Source organism: Equus caballus, chromosome 3 (assembly GCF_041296265.1).
Source record: "Equus caballus isolate H_3958 breed thoroughbred chromosome 3, TB-T2T, whole genome shotgun sequence".
NCBI classification, from domain to species: domain Eukaryota; kingdom Metazoa; phylum Chordata; class Mammalia; order Perissodactyla; family Equidae; genus Equus; species Equus caballus.
The window spans coordinates 22069280-22091635 of record NC_091686.1 but is presented as its reverse complement, the minus strand read 5'-3'; the positions used below and the strand labels follow the sequence as shown (position 1 = coordinate 22091635).

Sequence of the window (22356 nt, the reverse complement as noted above, 5' to 3'; positions counted from 1 at the left end):
GTTCTGGTTCCAGGGAAGCTGGAGTAAACAAACTCCAGGAAGACTCCTGTCTCTCTCTCTGGATGTAATTATAGATCCTGGACAAAAATATGTGTCACAGCTACCTGAGGACTCTGAAAAGTAAATGACAGTGAGCAGACTGGAGAAAGAGAGCAAAAGAATTTGAAGTTCCATCAAATAGGCAAGAGGCTGTCATTTTTCCTCCAGTAGTGTCCAGCCTGGACCCAAGGGCAGCCCAAAGCCCAGAAGTGTTCACTGGGAATAGATAAGCAGCCCTAAAGAAAAACCCTCCTGGGGGCTGACCCTGTGGCCGAGTGGTTAAATTCGTGTGCTCCACTGCGGTGGCCCGGGGTTTCGCCGGTTTGGATCCCGGGCACGGACATGGCACCACTCCTTAGGCCATTCAGAGGCGGCGTCCCTCATAGCACAACCAGAGGCACTCACAATGAGAATATACAACTATGTATTGGGGGGCTTTGGGGAGAAGAAGAAGAAGAAGAAAAAAAGAACATTGGCAACAGTTGTTAGCTCAGCTGCCAATCTTTAAAAAAAAAAAAAACCCCTCCCAGGTCCAAGGAGGAGGAACAGGACAACGGAGGAAATTCTCTCTTTTGGCTTTACGTTTTTTTCCTTCCTCCACCCCTGCCTGTAGGCAATACTGCAATGGTGGTGGCTGTAACAGAAAAGCAATGGCAGTAACAGCCAGGCAGGCACCTACCTAAAAACTGGGGAAGAGGAAATCTTCTCTCTGACTAGAGGAGCTGTGATCCTAAGAGCATGGAGTAAATCACTCTCTATCCTCCCACTGCTTGACACGAGAGTGAATTCACAAAGAAAATACAACAATCCTAATGGCAAATATACCTAACAAAAGAGCTAAAAAATACACGAAGCAAAAACCGAGAGATATGAAAGAAAAAAAATAAACCACCAAATATAAAGACTTCAAAATGCCCCCTACGTAAATGATAGAACTATGGATAGAGTATTAGCAAGGATATAAAAGACCTGAATGCCATCAATTAACCGGATCTAATCAACACTTATCAGTTCATTTTCTTTTTTAAGTTTGGCAACCTGTGCTAACATCTTCACCATTTATAGAACAATGGAACCAACGACAGGAGAATACACATTCTTCTCAATTGCATATAGAATATTCACCAGGATAGACCATGTCCTGGGTCAGTAAAAAAAGTTAATAATTTAAATGAATGGAAATCATATAAAGCATGGTCTCTGACCATAATGGAATTTTAAACCAGAAATCAGTAACAGAAAGCTAAGTAGAAAACTCTCCACGTACTTGCAAATTAAACAATACATTACCAAATAATCCATGGGTAAAAGACGAAATATCAAGGGAAATTAGCAAATGTACTGAACTAAGAAAAAACATAAACACACTTAGCAAAATTTGTGGTAGACACTAAAGCAGTGCTTACTGAGAAATGGATAACATTAAACGCCTGTATCAGAAGAAATATCTCAAACTAACAATCTAAGCTTCTACTTTAAGAAACTAGAAAAAGAGCAAAATAAGTATACAAGTAGAAAAAAGTAAATTAAAAATTAGAAATCAATGAAATTAAAAACAGAAAAACAATAGATCAAGTCAATGAAAGCAAAAGCTGGTTCTCTGAAAAGACCAATAAAATTGATAGATCTTTGGCTAGAAGATAAAAGAGAAACCATACAAATTACCAGTATCAGGAATGAAAGAGGGGATAACACCACAAACATTAAAGGATAATTAGGAAATACTGTGAACAACTCAATACACATCACAACTGGACATTCATATGCAAAAAAATTGAACCCTGACCTAAATCTCACACCTTAAACATTAACTCAAAATGGGTCATAGATCCAAATGTAAAACATACAATTATAAAACTTTTAGAAGATATAGGAGAAAACCTTCATGACCTGAGGTTAAGCAGAATTCTTGGACATTAGACAACCCATAAAAGAAAAAATGATAAAGCTGGACTTCATAAAAATTACAAACTTTTATGCTATGAAGAACACTGTTAAGAAAATGAAAAGACAAGCTACAGACTGGGACATTTGTAAATCACATACCCAACAAAGAACTTGTATCCAGAATATAAAAGGAACTCTCAAAATGCAACAGTTAAAACCAACCAACCAAATTTTTTAAAATGAGTAAAAGACTAAAACACTTCACCAAAGAGGTATAAAGGTTATAAACAAGCATATTTGAAAAGATGCTCAACTACATTAGGCATCAGGGAAATGCAAATTAAAACCAGAAAAAGATACCTCTATATACCTACAAGAATGGCTAAAATATCAAGTGCTGGTGAGGATGCAGAGCAAATGGAACTCGCATACACTGCTGGTGGGGATGCAAAATGGTATTGCCACTCTGGAAAACAGTTTGGCCGTTTCTTATGAACTTAAAACATATGTTTTCCATATGAATCAGCAATCCCACATCTAGGAATTTATCCTAGAGAAATAAAACTCTTGTTCACACAAAAACCAATACATGAACAGTTAGAGCAGCTCTGCTCATAACTGCCAGAAACTGGAAACAAAATGTGGAAAAATCCATAAAATAGAAGACTACGTAGCAGTAAAAAAGGAACAAAGCCTATTGCTACACAGCCATAACACAAGCTCTAAGGCATTATGCTAGTGAAAGAAAACTCTCTCAAAAGGTTACATATTGAATGATTCCATGCATACGATATTCTCAAAAAGACAAAACTATAGTGATGGAGAATAGATCAGTAGCCGTCAGTGGTTAAGGCTGGTACAAAAAAGGGACAGTATGAAGTTGTTTTTCTGAGATGATAGAACTGTATCCTAATTGTAGTGATGATTACAGAAATCTATATACATAAGTTAAAATTCACAGAACTATACAACCCCAAAAAAGTCAATTTTACTGTATGTTAACTTAAAAGTTAAAGTTTTTTAAAAGTAAACAAAAAAGCCCTTCAATTAAACAATTAAGATCTATTTGATCAGTCACAGTGATATATACCCGGGATATAAAGTAGACTAGAAAGTTACTAATTGTTCCAAACTACTTAAAGGCATATTTAACCATTAGTGAAACAAAACATCTTGTAAAATCTTGAAAAATACGTTGTGTGTGACGAGTGTATTGAGATATGGTCATACTGTTCAGCCTATAAAAGATAACACCAGGGGCCGACCCCCTGGCCGAGTGGTTAAGTTTGCACGCTCAGCTTTGGAGGCCCAGGGTTTTGCCGGTTGGAATCCTGGGCACAGACATGGCAGCACTCATCAAGCCATGCTGAGGCGGCACCCCACACAGCACAACCAGAAAGACCTACAATTATGTATTGGGGGTCTCTGGAGAGAAGAGGAAGAAAGAAAAAAAAAAAAGAAGATTGGCAACAGATGTTAGCTTAGGTGCCAATGTTTAAATAAATAAACAAATAGGGGGCCGGCCCAGTGGCGCAGCTGTCAAGTTTGCACGTTCTGCTTCTTGGCGGCCCAGGGTTCACCAGTTCAGATCCCAGGTGCAGACATGGCACCACTTGGCAAAAGCCATGCTGTGGTAGGCGTCCCATGTATGAAGTAGAGGAAGATGGGCATGGATGTTAGCTCAGGGCTAGTCTTCCTCAGCAAAAAGAGGAGGATTGGCAGTAGTTAGCTCAAGGCTAAATCTTCCTGATAAATAAATAAATAAATAAAACACCAAACCCTTATTTAAGGGATGGATGAAGGCAGTTCTCACCTGCAAAATGAAGTCATTTTTGGTGCCAATAAACTAGGGATGGGACCTATGTGGGACAGGGAACTAAAAACGGCCCTACTAATCTGAACCATAAAGGTGGTGTCAAGTTATCTAGAAAGGAGTTCCTGAGTGGCAGGTTGAAAGATGGTGCCTTCCAAACATGGGCAGGTCAGAAAAGGCGCCTGTAAAACTACATCCCTTTTAGACTTTTACACAGGTGAAACAAGACTGAAGGAGAAGATAAGACTTTAAAGAGGTGAAGAGGGGCAATGACAAATCTTCCGGAATTTGTATTTCTCTTTATTTCTCCCACAGATACGTAAGAGAGTCTACTCTAAAAATTCCAGCCATTTCCAATCCTGCAAAAGAAAACAACAAGAAATTTGTGTCTATATTTTGGACAAAGCACTGAAAGGAGGGAGGCACACCACAGCAACTATGCACCGGAAGCAGCAGCAATTAAAGTAAAAGAATCACAAGCAGAAGGAAAAACCATTGGGGTATGGAACTGAGCCTAATAAGCTAGCCTATCCCTCCGCCTCCTCCTCAAGTTTTCTTACATTAATAAACCTTGGAGATTATGATTTTATATTTTGAAGAAAGATTTTGAATGGCAAGTCAAAGTTCTTAAATCAAGTAACTACTCTTAAAAACATATTAAATATTCCTCAAAGTTCCTGTAAATCATAGAAATACAGAATTCCACTAAAGAACATACTTAAAAGAAATATTAGAGCCAAAACAATAAAAGAAAGATCCTAATAATCATCTACCACTGTCAGCCAAGCAACCTAAGGCAAGTCATCTGACCTCTCTAAGCCTTTGTTCCATCAACTGAAAAATAAGGGCACAGAAATTAACTCTAAAAATCTATGAGAACAAGTATTTAAAGATCACATTACATATCATTCTATTTTCAGTTTGTTAATTTTAAAAGTACCATTCTTTATAAATCAAACGTAGTCCTTTCATAGATCAATGCTGTCAAGCAGACCTGTACAAGGAAAAAATAAACCAAACTTCAATAAGGAGCAAACATATCATACACTATACTTAACTGAAATACAGCCATTAAGTTTCAGAATCTTGAATTCAGAAAGCAGCAGGATCAAGGTCTTTACTCAAGAAAATGAAAAAAAAAGTTTAAACAATTCAGGTCCCAGCAGACTACAGTTATAAAACAGAAAATATCCTACATGACATCAACATAAGCATCATTTAAATTCATTTCAAAGTGGGAAGAGAGAATGTAAAAAATACAGAATCAGAAGTTAGTTTCATGCACCTCTTCCTTCTCCTCGTTCAATTCATAAGTCACAGTAACCCATAGATGACCTAAGTAATAGGGAAACATATTATACCAAAAAGTGCCAATCGCTAATCCAACAAATATTTGCTGAGCCTTCTCTATGCCAGGCATTGTAATAGGTGCTGGGCACTGGCAAGGACATAGTCTCTATCCTTAAGAACTCAAAAGCCTAGTGAGGTTATAAACAATTATGAACCTCAATTAAAAAAAAAACCTAGCGAGGAAAATAGATTTTTACAACTTCAGCCATACAATAAGAAGAAGAAACTGCTGATCAATGACAGATCAGAAAATTATATTTATGGTAAGACAAATTTTGCCGTGGCCAAACACATTCAATGTATTTAGAAATTTGTTCTTTTATGAAATTACATGCTTTCTGGATCAGCCCAACAATTCCAAAATCTCATGTAGAAAGAGATCTGTAGCATAGTACCAGTCCACAATTTCTCATCCAAAACCTTTAGGGCAGAACTCAGAATTTTCTGAATTTTAGAAAGGTAATACTGTGTAGATACTATACGTCATAATTCGCCCACCATGTCTGGGATGGCAGTTCCATTATCAAACAATACTTCTGCAGCAACACATATGAATATGCACACCAAACGAGAGAAATAAATACCTCAAACAGCCTCATGTCTGGTCGGGTCAGATTTTAACACCAAAAGAATCATGAAGAACTCCTGGTTTTCAGTGTTTTGGAGATTTCAGAACTGAGATAAGGGACTGGGGACCCTTATCCTTATCCAATGACCCTTATCATTGTGTAAAATGATGACCCTGAGGTAAAATTACCTTGGTTGAATTCCAATTCCACTACTTATTATTAGCTGTGTGTCCTTGAGTAATGGCTTAACCTCTCACAGCTTCAGTTTCCTCATCTGTAAAATGGGGAGAGTACCTACCTTAAAAGACTGTTCCAAGAATTAAATGAGAACACATGTTAAATACTTAGCACAGTGCCAGGCACACAGTAAGCACTAAACAAATGTTGGCCATAATGTTGGCTATACAAACTAGCCTTGAATAAATTAATTTTGAGCAAAAACAAGTCGCAGATATGCAGTATTAATATTTATAAAAGCTTAAAACACATAAAAGAACCTATTCTTTAGAGATACAAAAATGCAGTAAGAGAATAAGCACATGCATATTAAGGATAAAGATCAAAGCCAACAGTGGCAGACCTGGAAGGGAGGAGAATATGCTCAGGGACAGAGTGATACCCAGGAGGCTCCGGCTCTATTGGTGACGTTTTATTTCTTAGATAAGGGAGTGGGTAAGTGAATGTTTATTATTATTCTCCATAGGTTTCATGTCTTAAATATTTCATATTACAAATTAAATTCAAATACATCTAATAGCTATGGAGTGAATGTTGCAGACCACATAATCTGGAAAACATAACCTACTTGGCTTCTATTACAATGTTGATAGATTTCCTTGTTTTTTGAAAGTTTATACTTGCTTTCCAAAATACTCAAAACCACAAGATTCCTTAAAACGCAACAGGTTAAATACCTATCATAAATAACAACAAATTCTATCTTTTTTAAAAAATAAGATATGAATATAATGTATAGTAATGACTCAGCTATACAGAACATAGCTGAGAATCCAAAACACATTTTTATAATCTCATGCAGCCAATATAGAGAATATCAAATCAACACACTAAAACATCTACTCTACTTGCATGTTCTCATTCAGCCTGTTCCAGAATAGAACAAATTAGAAAACTAGAAGGGAAACAGAAGAGGGTAGGAGCAAGGAAATAGAAGTTGGTTTTAGGAAAGGACACTGATGGTAGTTAAAATGTCACCTAAGAGCAAGGGAAGAAATGAAAGCAACAGCAACACAAACAAAACCTACATATAGCAGAAACAAGCATTCAAAAACCCAGTAGCAAGATTAATAAATTCCAGAGATCTGTTATACAACATTGTGCGAATAGTTAACACTATTGTATTACGCAATTGAAAATTTGTCAAAAGGATAGATCTCATGTTGTATTCTTACCATAACTCAGAAAATACAATTTGTGCCCTTACATTATACATTTCTATCCTATAAAATTTTTTAAATGATTAATCAGAAAGGAAAAGATCAAATCACAGGTAAATCTTTGCCTTTGATTTCCACAATAATTGCCTTAATTTATATATATTTTTTTAAAAATCCAAAATTAAAGCATTTATCTTAAAGACACACACAGCATAGTAGCCCGAGGCCACTTAGTGTGCTAGCAAAAAGCATTCAACTGCCCCTAAAGTCCTAAGAGTATTCAACAGTTTTATTCAATGCCTAAGTGTCCTTATGTTTTACATTCACATGGCTTATACACTATTCAAAATAAAATGTCCCTCTTTTTCTTTTTAAAAATGAATAATAAAAAGTAAAAATACTTATTAGGACAATAACAGAAAGGGAACACAGAAAAATTAAAAGTCTGACATTTTAAGGTTCAGAGATTGTAGATAAATGTATTTCTATTTCATTAATGGTTATTTGATAAATAACGATGAAAAATCTAGAGGAAAAAAAGGAAATGTGAAATTCATTTTTGAAAACTTTCTATCCAAAGCGGTTAAACAAAATTAGGTTTGGGAGCTTAAACTAAATTAGGAGACTTTATATGCCCAAAGAGAGATCAAAATTATAAATGTTTATTATAGGAAACAAATTTTTAAACTACAGAACAAAAACCAATAACTGCATATGTTCCAACTCTCCTAAAATTTATCCCAAAAATGCAGAAAATGGTTATTTTCCAAAATCTCCACAAATTCCTTTGAGGGATAAAGGTTTTCCTCATACAGCAATACCATCCCCAGACCATGATTACCATTTTTTCTTTGAAATGCCTCTTTTTCCCACTCAAGTATAAGCTCCCTAAATGCCAGATCCTTGTTTGTCTTATTCAACCTTGTATTCCCCTTGCCTAAAAGAGCAGGAACTCAATAAATACTGTATTTACTGAATTCTAGATGCTACAAGTGTCTTATCTAAAGAAAATGTACTTGTTCTTTCCAAAGCACACAAAATAAAGGTGCAACGGCTGCTCACCAACAGCTACGGGAAAGGCATCAGGACTCAACCCAGCCTTCTATTCTAGCCTGTTTGGTTAACTTTCTTCCTACTTCTGAGCTTACACTACCCGGCTGTAAGCTCTGAGCTACTGACAGCCAACAGTTAACAACATATGACGAAAAAGCTGGGGCTCCTGCTGCTATGTGGTCCTTCTTCCCTTAAACCTAAAGGTATCTGAGCTCTAAATTTAAAAAGAAATTCTAAATTAAAAGCAATTTTTCAATATTAAAATTACCTCATCTATCCAACAAAAAACTGTACTTAAAGTCTTTCTTGCTAAACAATGAGAAAATACTCAAGAAATTAGATTTCAATTAACTTTGCCACTGATTACTGAGTAAAATCTAGTCACAGATTTCTAAGTATGGCTGAGAATGCTCAAGGGACCTAAGTTAACATTAGGCAAAACTCTCCAAAAGAAGCTACCATGCTTTCTCTCTCACATTCTCCATATGGTCTCTATTTTTATATTATGCTCCACAGAGAACCCCTACTTCAAATTTTTATGTCATATGTATATCTGAATTGCTTTAATGCATTTACAACTTGCAAAATACAATAACCAAAATAGTAAGAAAGCTTAAACCAGACTGGTCAACAGTATTATACTTCAATCAGACTTTTACTTTCTAATATACCTTACAGATACCGCTGTTATTAATCCGACTTAGCTGGGTTTTTTCAATGTCCTTGTGTTTTTTGTGGTTTTCTTTCTTTTGGGAGAAGCAGGGTAGGGAGAGGGAGGCAGTGCCTATCTATTTCCCCTGTATGAAGAAATGTCTTCATAGAAGGGAAATGTTCTACAGCGTGAAGAAAAGGAGAGACCAGTGTTAGCAGTCACTGTTTGAATAAGAAAGATTAAATCTGAGGATAAGCATTTTGGTCACTGGAGAGGCAAACACCATTGTGGGACAGGGATAGCGCTCTCATCAGGTTTCACCATGGCCTAGAATGACAAAACACTCAAGACCATCCAACTTTTTATGCTCTGGTTTCAGGTTCACAATGCAACGTTCTGATTATTAATCGCCTTCTCAAGTACCTTGCTTCCCAAGTACTTCCATACAAGGAACAGGGTGCCCTGGAAAGTAGATATAGGTAATTTAGTAGGAAAGCATGGCCCCTTGTCAATTAGAATATTGTTACTCTAACTTACACATCATTGAGTTTGATTAGGCTGAATCATCCCTAGGTGATATACTAAAATGTAATTTCTGGATCTTCAAAGCTAAGGAATAAGCTGTGAAATGTGTGACCACAGGGAGATACCACCACACCAGGTCTAGGCAGCCAGCTGGCATCCCTCTAAGAGGTCTTAAGCTCACTTCTCCCTAATAAGCCAAAGTAATTACAGGAATCTTCTCTTATGCTTAATTGTCCATAACCAAAATTCACCAAAACTGAGATTTTAAAAATAAATGTATGTAAATGCAAATATGCCTACAGAACAATTCAATCGCATTAAGATACATGAAAAGCAATAAAGGCCAAATAAATAATGATAGATAAACATGGTCAACATCTAATTTGACAATAATAAAACAAAAAGCAATTTTTCACTCTCCTAATCCTAATATTACTAGCAAAAACATCCTGAGGAGTCCTCAAGTATCAAGAATTGTCATGAAATTCTCAAAACAAAATCTTATTTTTTCAAAACTATGTCCCAAAGGGTATAATAAATGTTAAGGGAGATTATCTGTGATACCCTTTTAACTTCTGTATATTTTCTGATATCCTTCAAATAATCAATATGTGTAACTTCAGCAATAAATATTGCTTTTAAAATTCAAATTAACAAAAACCATAAGAAGAGATAAATAAAGCAAAACTGCAAACTTTCAAAATAATAACATGGTATTCATCCTAAAAGGACAGAGTCACATTTATCTAAGGGCATTTTTCTACAGCATGACATGAGAAAGTTTATTAGAAAGTGATTTAATACTAAGATAACAAATTTTCCCTAGCATAGTCTTCATGAGTTCAAGTTGTTAATTCTGGATACCAAGAAATGTGGGGTATGGAGGAGGTGCAAGTCCAGAGGAAATTAAAGATTCATTTTTAACCCATGTTTCTGACAATAGCTGGAAATGGAGGGGAAAAAGTCCAACTGTCTGACAAAAGCATCAAAAACTATAAAATATCTAAGAATAAATTTAGCAAGAAAGGTATAGGAACTAGATGAAGAAAACTATTAAATCTAGGAAACCTTTATTAAAGAACCTAAAACAGGACTGAACAAATGGAAACTCATCATAACAAGGAAAAATTATCATCATTAAAAAATATCAGGCCTCTCAAAATTAATATATGAATATAGCACAATTCTAAACAGTGGGCTTTTTTGAGGTTTTATGAACTCAACAGAATTATTTTCAATCAATATAGATCTAAGAATAAATGTATAAGAATAGTCAAGAAAATGAAAAAGTACAGTGTCAGGAGCTTTTCTTAATAGCGTAACTTTCTATAAAGTTATTATACTCAAAACAGTTAAAATAATGGTGCAGGAAAAGAAAAACAGAATGTCTAGAAACAGAGCAAACACATACACGAACTTAACATCCCACTTAAGACCTCCTACTTTACACCATATAAAAGTTAATTCTAGATGAATAAATACATGTGTCATACGACAAAGAATGAACATATGATAAGGTGTTCCTACAGATAAGAAAAGAAGAAAAACAACCTAAAGGAAAAATGAACCAAGGACATGAACAGACAATTCTCAATAAAGGAAATTCAAATGGCCAAAAAACCTATCAAAAGAGGCTAGCTCCAGTAACAGGAAAACTAAAATTAAGACAAAACTGAGAGACCATTTATCACCTAGCAGATCAGTAAAAATTAGACTAAGTAATTACATTTAATGATGTGATGTTACGGAAAACCCACTGCTAGCGGAGGTGGAAATTATGACATCTATTTGGAGAGTAAACTAGCAATAATAACATTTAATATATACTTCCTTTAACCCATAAATCCCACCTTGGAGACTCTAGCTTGTAGAAATAAAAGCATCAGCAAATAAGGTGACATGTACAACGATGTTTACTGTAGCACTGTTTGCAGCGGTAAAATCTAGAAACAATCTCAATTTCCACAGGAAAAGAACTGAATAAACTGTGTATGATACATCCATACTATGAGACGTAATAGAGATGTTTAAAAGAACAGTTTAGAATTATATTTACTGACCATGAGGTGCTAAGAAAAGCTTGTTATAGAGTAATATAGAAAGTATGATCTCCCTTTTGTAAAAACAAAGAATCCCTATATACGCACATTTATTTTAGTAAATACAGTACTTGACCAAGCATGGAGAGAAATATTGATGTATACCCATAAGCTGGTAAAATGGTTGGGGAGTAACAATGAAGGGCTGAGGGGAAGGAGCTTTCTTTAAAGTATGTCTTTAGATTTTTTCACTTATTACAATGGACACCTATTATTTTGCAAATTAACTAAAAAAAACCCTCAGCACTATGAAAGTAGATTATTCAACTACAAGAGGAGAGTCAGTAACAAATCACTGAACTGTCAACATATTTCCATTTTGGGGGAAAAGACTGAAGTTCTCAACTTACTATTAGTTTCCTCAGCATAATGAATTACATAATAGGTATTGAAAAGAAAGAAAGATCACGGCAGGAAGAGTAGATTTTTTTGCTGCCACTTGAAGCTTTTGCATAAATGTCTGAGGAAATCACAGAGAGAAAGGGATAATGTCATTTTGGGAATTAAACATCTAAATAACATCTTCAAAGACTTGGAGACAAGGTTTTGTATGTTTTGTAAACCTGAAAATAAACTTCACTGACATCAACTCTACCAGTCACAAGGAAATCATCTGCAGTAGAATCCCATAACTCAGTCAGAACCCTGACTGCTTTTGGTTCTAGCGTCAACCAATTATCATGTATCTGAGCACCCGAACAATTTTTCCATATTATTTTCATTCATTATCATCTATTCTGCGGAGTAACTACTAAGTGCCAGGCACTGAGCAATGTACTAGGGATACCATAAATTACATAGTTCTTGTCCTTTGGAAGCTCAAGGAAAAGTAAGACAATTCAACAAGTAATGAAAACAGTGCTACAGCCTTTCCCAAGGGGAAAAAAGAACTACACCTCTTTGCCTGGGGGGTAGAGAGGAAGGAAGAACAGGCTCACAAGGTGGAAGGAAGAAAAGCATTTTGGGTATAAGCAGAACAGGTACAATGAGAATGAAAGAACACGGAGCATTCAAGGAACAGCAAAAAGTTCAGTGTGTAAATAAAAATACAAACAAATGCTAGTAAAACTCAAATTGTAAGCTACTTCCTCATTCTACTTTTTTAAATAATCAACACCATTTATTAAACTTTCATCATAGAGAGTTTCTAAAGAAAATACAGAGCCCATGCCTTCACCGGAAGAGAGAAATACACAATTTTAAAACATCACATATATTGGGTACTATCAGAAAAAGAGGTTCTTTCTTCTTACAACAGTTTTCCTTCAATAATCATACCAAAAACCTAGTATTTACGAAGATTCAATTAACTATGTACAGGGTGCCTAACGATTTCAGTTAGCTTCCTCATTCACCTCAAATCAATATTTTCACCATATTTTAAAACTATTATGTTTTCAAAAATTTGAAAAAGTGGCAAGGGAACTAAATCTTATGTGCAGACCTCAAAAGGCTTTAAAAAAATTAACTTCCCTTCCTTTTCTTCAGCTTGAAACTGAACAATTTCCCAACAGTGAGGGTTAGTAAATAGCTTCACTAAATTGTACTGTAAAAACACTAATGGAACTCCATTTACTTTGAGCTGTATAATTGTGTGATCATTTACAAAAGTTAGATCTTATAACTAAACAGTGTCCATTATCTACTGTGACAATCTTAATTTTAATCCAAAGCCTTGAAAGGAGAGTGCAAATATTTTACAATTCTATAGATCTAAGTTCATGTCTTTCTCATATCTGCTCTTCCCAAGAATCATAACATTAACCTCAAAGCCAGACAAGCTGAAAACCTAAGATGCTCAATACAACACAAATATAATCAGCTACAACAAGCAAGCTGGAGTGAGCAAAGCAACTGCGTATCGGGTTACACTGACTGTTGTACTCTAACAACAGAGAAAGGGGGCTAAAAACTACTTGCCTTTAAGATGTCTTTTATTATTCATAAAGTACAAAGGTCACATAAGTTTTCTCCACCTTTTGAAAAACTACGATGATTTTTTTCCTTCTAAGCCTATACTTCACTGACAACATTTATAACTTATTTTCTCTCTCCAATGGTCTAAGAAGGCCAAAACAAAAGGCAAAACTTCCAAGTACCTAGTGAAAAAAGCATTTCTCATTTCAATCATATTATCCTAAACCTTGTTGTTTTATACAAAAGTGTTAGTTAATGCTGACTCAAGAAGTTTGGCAAGTGTGTGGTTTTTTTCACTTCTGGACCCTTCAGACTTTGACAAGAGATTATTCTCCTGGTAACTAGAACTCATGCCATATTAAGTATTTTGTGTTACTCCTTCAGCGAGGAAAAACTTTACACATATTTTCAAGGTAGAAAAGACTGCCTTTACTGAAATTAAATTTTCCACAGAAAAAGGCAAATGGACAACTCCTGACACTTTTGACAAAGATATGATTTTCAAAACCTCTAAGCCAAGAAACGTAAACGCTTGGATAAATCTATGTTCTCTTAATTTTTAAATTGCTTCCTACTTTAAATAGTATCCTGCATGAAAGAAACTGAATAAAAGTAACAAAGGAATGAAAGAAAGCCAAATCAAAAACTGAAAACAATTCATAAAGCAAAGACTGAATTACAAGCACCAAAAACAACTAAGTAAGTTGCTGAAGTTTAAAGAAAGGTAATAGTTTTAGATTTTCTGAAGCTAAATCTAAATAAGGGTTTTAAAGTTTTGATATCAATTAAGTCCTGCTGTATACACAAAATGTGAAAATCCTCATCTAATGCAAATAAAGAGATTAAGTATTTCGAAAATCTGTTTTGGTATGTAGTTTCCCAATTTAATTTTTTTAATTAAAAATAATCTTTTGGAAAATACTTGTTCAACTTTTTCAATGAGTATAAAGAGTTTCTGTAAGTCACAAAAAACTTGGGTGTTTTTTTTTTTGTACACCACTGATTTCAAGACTACTTTTTAAAAATAAATAGTAGGATGAAATATCACCAAGGCATTGCTGATAACTTTTGTACTTTATAGTTTCATCCTAAAATTCACCCTCAAATCTAGACCTGCTGTCAGTGAAACAGATGAGATAAAAGAACAAGCAACTCCTCCCAAAAGAAACTGAACTGAGGTTTCCTAAACAATAATGTTAATTTCAAGTATAATCCCAACGATTTTAGACAAAGCAGACATTCAAGTATGTGCTGATCACTCAATGTGCACTAAACAGCACTTTGCTCATAATTTGTAAGGCAAAAGGACATTTTCTCCAACTGAATGCAAAATACCTAAGAATGAATGACATTTAAAAACCTGTACATTATACCATGAAATGAACTGAGTTAAATAACATCTATCTGATAGCTCTTCCAATACCTTGTTTGAAAAGTGTAACTCAGAAATGAAACATTTCAGTAGCAACTACAAGGGGCTACTTAGTAAATTAATGAGCATTCCATAGATGTTGAGTGTTTGACAGTTCCTTTAAAGCAAAAGAGAAACTCCATAGTTCCAGAGTAAATACACAAATAGTAACCAATATATTTTTCAAAAGTCTCCTTAAAACAAATAACAAGAACACCGACTATCAATGAAAACATTCAGTCTTCTACTGGGACATCATACGACCAGTACAGGAATTATCCACCTGATAACCTGATGATAATAATGCATTTACACATGCATTAGAAGTATTAAAAGATTTGATCCAGTGCAAGTTACAAATTTAAATTTCAGCATTCACTAGGCTGTAATCTCAAATAAATTCTCTTTTGCAGATGTAAAAACCCAAGATGAGATGAAATAGAGGTGATTCAATCACACTCATCTAACTTGAAATGCTGGAAATAATTGGTGAATTACCGTGAAATGCCTTTTATTCAAGCATGCTATACTGCAAACATACTTTAAGAGCAGAATAAAAGTGATGAAGATATGGGTACCTGGAGAGTCTGTATTTTTAAAACAAAAGTTAAGTTGTATACGGTCTAATAAGTATTATGGGGAACCGTAGAAGTGAATATTTAAAATCCAACTATTCCCAGAAAAATCCAATACACTAAGTCCAAGTATTTATTAGAATCAGTCAGCAAAAATCATTACTGTACACAAGACCTGAAAGTTAAGATCACTAAGAAATCTTCATTCACTCCTCTCTTCTGTTAAGTAATCCCTACAGCAGCCAAAAAAGTTACTTTCCTTTCTACTTACGTCAGAATAAGATTCTTCTACACAGGCAGATTTCCATGCCCATGGATAAATAACATCAAGAAAAATTTGTGTCCATAAGTACCAAAAAAGCTAAGTGTTCAGAACAGAAAGGGAACCCATAAATGCGAAAATATTTGACAGTCTACTGCCCAGGCGCGCCCCCCCCCCCCCCCACAAGCCATTTAATCAGCTTTATAAACATTTACTGGTGAAGTACACTCTGAGCGAGTGGTTCGACGGATTTCCTAACACCAAACCCTAACAGGCAAACATACAACCGTCCCGACTCTTTCAGGTAGTCGGGAAGATCGGGAGAATTATTGGAAACGAACGTCCGCAGGATCTGGAGTTGGAGAGAAAGGTAAGCACTGTACTCGCAGGTGAGTTGCAAAAAAACCCCGGAAAATTGGGAAAGTTGGTTGGAAGGTTAGAGGAAGGCGAGGCCGATGCCTGGTTTTGAGAGAACGGCATTGCAGGTGTAGACAGCAATTAACTGAGCATTTGGAAATACTAAAGAGAGTTCTACGAAAGACCTGACCGGGGTACAAGATACGAGAACGCTGATACGTGGCTCAGAGAAGACACGCGGGGGTGGGACCCGCCCCGCTAACCCCAGTCTCCCTGAATGAGCCCTCAAAGGAGGATCGCAGCCTGAGAAAGTCAATGGGTCCAAGGAGGCCCGCACCAGCCGGGCAACGCCACAGCACGGAACGCGGCTGCGAGCGAAGCCTCCCGGTCGGAGGCCTCGGGGTCGGCCCTCAGTAAGTCAGGGCAGCCCCCGGGGCTCCGGGGCCCTCTTGGCCCAGCCTCTGTCCTCTCTTCTCACCCCCCATAGCCTGGGACGGGACCCCTGGGACTGACAGGAAGCTTCCGGCCGAGCGCTCCCCGCAGGCGCGGGGCACAAGAAGCAATATGCTCCTAGCGCCGCGAGTGACACTCACCGGCCCGAAACCTCGAATGAAACCAGCAGCTCCGGGGGCGGCGGCAGCAGTGGCAGTAGGAACCGAACATCCAAAATGGCGGCTCCCTCGGCCTCACCACCGCTACTGCAGGCGGAGGGATCCTTAGGAGGAAGGGAGTTTTTAACTAACTTCACACACTATGACAGAAACTTCGGACCTTATCTTCCCCCCTTTGTCGATTCCGCGTCCCCTAACTGTAACTTCCCGTGCCTCGCCTCTCCTATTATCCAAGAACTCGGACCCCGCCGAGGACTATTTGCCAAGGAGGAGGTGACTGCTCCTGGCAGAGCGACGCAAAGCGTAGCAAGGGTCGGGGCTGTCACTGATGACGCGAGACGCTGCTGCCGAGTCACCGCTGCGAAGAGTCTGTGCGAGAAAGATCCGGCCGACGCCGGAGCCGACAGACATTGGTTCCGCTTGGGGGGGGGCGGGGGCCGCTGGACTACCAGGAAGCGGCGGGGCCACCTGAAGCGGGCGGGCTTAACAAGGTGGTGAAGGAAGCGGGAGAGGCGAAGTAGGCGGACGCGGAGAACACAGCCAGGTTGAGCCAGTCGTGATCCACGAGAATCCCAAACTCTTTCCTGTCACCTTTGAGATCTTAGTTTTCTCTTTAGGTAACGTCAGGAACATGCTCTATATGATCTTGGATTCTGTGGTTTCATGGTATCTTTGCGACGTATTTATAAAAAGGATGACACAGAAGAACAGATTCCAAGCCCAGTATCACTGCTCAACCTCATATATTGGACAAGTCATTTAAACCCTAAGGGCCTCAGCTTCCTTATATGTAAAAAGAAAAGATTTGGTCTAGTGATAGCTGAAACCCTTCCGGAGTGAGCTTTCTGACTGTGACTCCATCAACTAATGACCTGATCCAAAGACAGTCCAACCAGACCGTTCCTAGCTTGATAAATAATTACTAACATCTGACACGAATATTTTCCACGTGAATGTAAAGAGAGCCAGGCTATCTTGGCCCAATTAAAGGAAAAGTGACCTACCTAAAATAAAATCTTTCGGATAGATTCGTGGTAAAGCACCCCCGAAAGTGAATAGAGCACAGCACGTGGCTGGATGCCAAGGAGATCCGAACTAACCACAAATCTTGAGTTTAGGACCTGCCATAAACAGGAGGTTGTCTTTTTTTCCTTAGACAGCCACTTTCATGCAGGGTTTAAAAATATTTTACAAAAATTGAACTGAGTAGGCCCGCCTGTACAATTTTGTTCTTCAACTACTGGGGCATGTTAAGTGGCTGGAAAGAAAGGCGGCCAAGGGCGTAATAATAGTAATCATTTTTTATTAAATAGTGATATCACATTGTTCATAAAAACATCTTCGTGTATATAATCATTGTTAGCCCTCCTCCTCCAACCTCCTGAGTCAGACCGTTCAAGCAATTTAGTTTTACAAATAAGGAGACTGAGGCTCAGAAAAACTGACTTGCTGAAAGACCGTCTCTCTCTTCTCCTCCACTGGGGTTCTGCTGTGCGTGAAACCTTTCGAACTAGGAAACGGTACACGCCCACTCGCCCCCACCCCCACAGTCAGGGTGGAATCAACTGAGAGCAAATGGTTTGGGGAGCAGAATGCTTGTAGAATTCAATCGCCTCATACCCGCTCCAAGCACTACTGTGCGGTGCAGCCCTGGATCTCATGGCTGGTAAACAGCAGTATAAAACGAGAACACTATAATGATGCCATAACGCAGGTTCCTCCGAGGTATAGCTATGCGTGAACACATGCTAAAGGACAGTTTGGGGCTCTCATAAAAGTAAGAAGTTTGCAGGTTGCAAAGCGGTTAGCTAAAATATTCCGTTTGCAAGTCGAAAAAATTTGCTTAAAGGTCAAATTTAAATGTTTACCATTGTGAACCACAAAAGTTAAACCATCTTCTTAAGAAAGAGGAAGGAGCTTTTTTCCTACCATGCCAAATGGCAGAGCATTAAAGAGAAATGACAGACATTATAAAATGTATACCCCCTCCATGTATTTTTTTTACTTCTATTTATCTTTATAATCACCAACCCCCTCCTCTAATGAAGCTGAAAATTAAAAGCAATTGACCCCATATATAGTATGGTCATCATTATCCTGGGATCTTTGGCTTCGGTGGCTAGAGATTAAAGTTTGGGAAGACTTACTCCTCATCTACTCAAATGTAATCCCTAATTTCAGATAAATTAAAACATATCAATAAAATGGAATACTATGCTGCCAATAAAAATGAAACTATCACTCTATCTTTATTATGGTATAGCAGATTTTGAAAAACATTACAAAACGGTATTATAAAATAAGCTTATAAAAATGTATATATATACACATAGAAAAAAGTTGAAGAGCCTAAAACTAAAATGTAAAAATGGTTATCTTTCGGTGGTGAGATTATAGAGGATTTTTACTTTCTTTACTATGTTTTGTTTTTGCAATGGACATGCCATACTTTTATTTGGAAAAAAAAAAAAAGACTTACATTTTGGAAACAAAAAAGTCCTTATCAGATAATGCAGTTTTATGTGTCCAAATGCTGAAGGAGATTTTTCTTTTTAAAACAGCAACAGCCGCAAAGGATTAAACGTCTAGGAAGAGATAATGGCTAGCAGAAAAGATCATTATTTCTATGGTTTTGTTTATTATGGATAACTTGTATGCTTCAATTTAACAAATAATAACAACAACAAAGAACAAAACGGAAGAGGTATGAGCTAGGAATTAGACCACTCAGATGCCAGTCCTGGCTGTGTTTAACTAATTTTGTGCCCTGAGCACTATGTTTTAACATCTCTGGGCCTGTTTCCTCAACTGTCCAATATTTATTTATGACTAGTCTTGTTCCAAAATGGATTCAAAGTGGCTTGTTACCAAGAGGGATGAAATGGGTGAAAGCACTTGGAAAAGTATCAAGCATCATGAAAATATAAGTATAAAAACATTTTATGCCACCTCACAATTCAACTAAAGCATTTATTGATTGCCCACTACAAGTAACAGTAGTGCATTGTGTCTTACAATCTACAAAAGTGTTTTCATATACATTGGTTCATTTGCTCCTCACCCACCCTGAGCTTACAAACCATGTAGGCATTATAGCATAGTAGCTAGAAGTGTTGGTTTCTGGTCCTAGGCTGCCTGGCTTTAAAACTCTGCTCTTCCTTTCTTTATTTGTGACCTGCAACAAGTTACTTAACATCCCTGAGCATTTCTGAGTTTCAGTGTACCTGTCTGTAAAATGGAGGTAATAGTAGCATTGGCATCTTAAAGCTGGTGTGATAAACAAATGAGCTGATAGACTTAAAGTACTTAGAATAGCGTCTGGCACACGGTAAGGGCTCAATAAATATTAGCTCTCTTTAGGGAAAATATTGTCATCTCCACTTTAGAGATGAGGAAACAGAAGATCAGAGATAATATAGGATTTGTCACACCTTCATACAGCAGAGACCAGACTCAAATCTAGACCTTCCATGTTTGGATATATCTTTTAGCCCATATAGTAATCATTCAATGAACGAGCTGCCTGAGTCCTTCCACTACACCACACTGCCCTGGTTGCACAGAATCTATAATAGACATTTCAAAAGAGACTGTTCCTACCCTCCAGGTTATTATAATCTCATTGAGGAAAAATAGCTTTTTTAAAAAATCCTCAAACACATAAAAATATCACTGATATTATTACTCAGCAGGTACGTCCCAGTTCCAAAAAAAAAAAGAAAAAGAAAAATGAGAGGTTTCCAGAGCAGTGAAAGGGCTTTTGGAAGACATGCCATATCAGTTGGAATCTGTGGGACTAGAAGGGGACCCTCTCTCTTGGTCTTAGCTGCAGTGGTGTTCTAAATGACTCAGTGTCAACAGCTGAAGCCATATAACCTTACAGCTGATGGGGAAAGCTCTCTCTGCAGAAACGCAGTCATCGTCCTTCACAAGGAACTCTTCCTGCATCGCCACGTGCCAGAGACCTCAGCCGAGAAAGGAGAGTGAAGAAGGGATGTAACCCTGTAGGAAATACAGTGACGTGAGCCAAAGAGGCAGCTCCACTGGCCTGTTTTGTTATCATTTGAGTCACCAGAATCTATAAATAAGCCTGAAAGTCAGAGAGAAATTAGTCCTTCCGTTGTTTATGTAATGTTTTCAAAAAAAGTTATTTTTACAATTCTTTTAAGCATAGTCCCTAATCACAATTTATCCTGGCCTAAGAAAAGGGTTTAGGAATTAATCCTTCAATTATGACAACAGTCAGAAACGATGTAAAAACTAAAATTCCAACAGTTAATTCCATACACTTTGACCTCCTACCAAGAGCATTAGAAAATCTACTATGTTCCTTCAAAGTGAAGCCAAAGCCCAAAGGATATGAGGCTCAGCTAAGCTTCCTCTTTACTTTAGTGATTTTTTTAAAAGAGGCAGCCCAAAGGGCCACCTGAGATGTTTTATGTCGCATATTTTATTTTTTGTAGAGTAGTTGTACTGGCTTGTAAATGATTCTGTATTATGTTGGCACTTTTGGAGTTAAACATCTCATCAGATATGAGACTGCAGCCAACTGAAACCCCATCTTGAGGAAATGGTGCCATTCTCCCACTTAAGGAAGACAAAACTGAGGCCACTGGAGAAGGAGGTACCATCCAGAAACATAGCAGGGCTTCTGACTCATTATTCCTACTCAAGTAATTTATTTCCTTAATATGGCACCATCATTTGCCTAGACGGATCCATGGTAAATTGGTTTTGTTTTCCTTTGGGTGCGTAGCCCTATCCTTGTTCCTCTAAAATCAGTCAGTCTTACAAGTTGCTTTAAAATTAGCCTGGAAAGTCCATGGCGTGTTGGGACATCCACAGTAACTGGGGCAGCCAGTCCTGGTACCCAGTTCAGGAAACACCAAACTCCTTCTGCATCAAGCCACTCACACATGCCAGAGGATGATCTAGGACTGGAACAGGTGCCAGGCTGAGGCGCCTTACTCCCCAGGAGAGGCAGCCAGCTTGCTGTGCAAGTGGGCCCCTAGCCTTGGATTTGGAAAATCCTCCCTCTAACGTTATATTCTTGGAAAAAACTTGTTTTTTTATGAGGAGGGGAACATCCTAGAATGAAACATTTCAAACTGTTTTTTTTAAAGAAAGAAATTGGTTTATAGGCATCACTCTCTTACCTGAAAAAGGGGCAATGTAAACTTTCCTGGACACATGAAATAGGATTCTGAAATAAAGATTTCTTTTTTTTTTTTGAGGAAGATTAGCCCTGAGCTAACTACTGCCAGTCCCCCTCTTTTTGCTGAGGAAGCCTGGCCCTGAGCTAACATCCGTGCCCATCTTCCTCTACTTTATATGTGGGATGCCTGCCACAGCACGGCGTGCCAAGCAGTGCCATGTCTGCACCCGGGATCTGAACCGGGGAACCCCAGGCCGCAGAGACGCGGAACGTGTGCACTTAACCGCTGTGCCACCAGGCTGGCCCCTGAAATAAAGATTTTGCATAACCAATCATTTCATTCAAAAATTAATTTGGCATTTTACTACGAATCTAAAACTGCTCTAAAAAATAAAATCTATTACAAAGAAAAACAAACAAAAAATACCAGTTACACAAGAAACAAACAAACAAAATAATTAATTTGGCCATCTTGTTTTCTCACCCTCTCTTTCATCAAGTCTCATAGAATCACTAATATTTAGTCCACTAGAACTTAGCAAATAATAGAAACTGAAAAGGAAATGTTATTTATTGAGCACCTACTAAGTGATAAAGAGCTTTACATACATTATTTCTTTTAATCTTCATGATTGTGCCCATTTTATGGGTGAGCAAAAGGAGGTCCACAGCTAATAAATTGCA

At 37.4% G+C, this 22356-nt stretch overlaps 1 protein-coding gene across 2 annotated transcripts in view; it reads right to left on the bottom strand.

The window, feature by feature from the left end:
• Positions 1-16825, bottom strand: part of AP1G1 (adaptor related protein complex 1 subunit gamma 1) — a 71426-nt gene extending 54601 nt beyond the window's left edge. Inside the window, exon 1 of one of the 2 annotated variants that reach the window (XM_070263098.1) lies at positions 16500-16825. The gene's annotated coding sequence lies outside the window, so the exon portion shown is untranslated. Of the gene's footprint in view, positions 1-5846; positions 5933-16499 lie in introns of those variants that run through there. The other variant, XM_070263099.1, reaches the window with a different exon arrangement.
• Between the last annotated feature and the right edge of the window lie 5531 nt (positions 16826-22356).